Here is a 1281-nt window from a genome sequence, read left to right on the forward strand (position 1 = left end):
AAGTTTTATATTATATACGTTTTACTAACTAATGCAATAATAAAATGTATAAAATATTTCAATATTGTATAGTGATGATGTTACTTGCGTAATGATAAATTGACTTGTTTTTTATTTATATTTAAATAAATATATTAATGTTTAAATTAAAAAAAAACAAGTCAAATAATGATACTCTGTCATTTTTCTTGAGTCTAATAAACAACCTTATCTGACCAATAAAACTGATGGTTATGTTAAGCCAACATTTTCAAGTCTTTTTCAATTATTCAAACTAACAAAAATAAATTGCACGACTGGGGCCGCACGTACTTGCTCTTGTAGTTCAAAGTATCTATATATTAAATAACTATTGGAAATTTAAGATTTTCGTTAAATTTTGAAAAAAAAAAATAAAAGTAAACAAAAGTCCATTTAAATTTTTTTTTCAAAAACTTTTTTAATTTTTTTTTACATTTTACACTTCAAAATGACAAGAAATATCTGCCTGCAAATTATGAATAAAATTGGTTAAGTCTTTGATTAAATATGCGATATTTACTAAAAAATATATCAATTTGGCAGAAAACGGCAACGCCATATTTCCGTTCCCCGAAATTTGTATGAAAAACTAAAAACGCAGTTTTTTTAGAATCACTAAGACTATAACGATCACCAAATTTAATCGAAATCCTTAGAGCCGTTTTCGAGAAAATTGCAATAACTCATTAACGATACACGGGAAAAGCCGATATTAGCGATTAAAAAAAAAGAAAATGTCATATTTCCACCATCCGTATTTTTTGAGAAAAACTAAAAACGCAGTTATATTAGATATACGTACAGAATTACTTGTGTCAAATTTAATCGAAATCGTTAGAACCGTTTTCGAGAAAACTGCAATACCTCGAAAAGTTTGTATGGGAGGTATACGTTCTAGGCGAGATATTAAAAAACAACCTTGGAAATTACGAAAAAACTATCTGTACCAAATTTCATGAAAATCTGCAGAGCCGTTTAGGCTGCAGCTAGCTGTACAGATGGACGCACCGCCGCCGCACCGACGCGACGCACAGACCGACGTACGTCATGACGAAACCCACTTTTTTGGACTTCTCGATTATCGTAATGTTAGTTTTGATTAAAACCTCGAAATTTTTTTTCACATGAAACCAATACTTGCCCTATAGAGCAAGTAAAAAGTGAAAAAAAAAATTTTCAAAAGGATTCGAAATGTTTGCTTTTAAAATCTATATCCTGAATTCGGAATACAAGAACAAGATTGAGGTTTTCCAACTCAGA

This window comes from Episyrphus balteatus, chromosome 3 (genome assembly GCF_945859705.1).
Source record: "Episyrphus balteatus chromosome 3, idEpiBalt1.1, whole genome shotgun sequence".
Classification (NCBI taxonomy): domain Eukaryota; kingdom Metazoa; phylum Arthropoda; class Insecta; order Diptera; family Syrphidae; genus Episyrphus; species Episyrphus balteatus.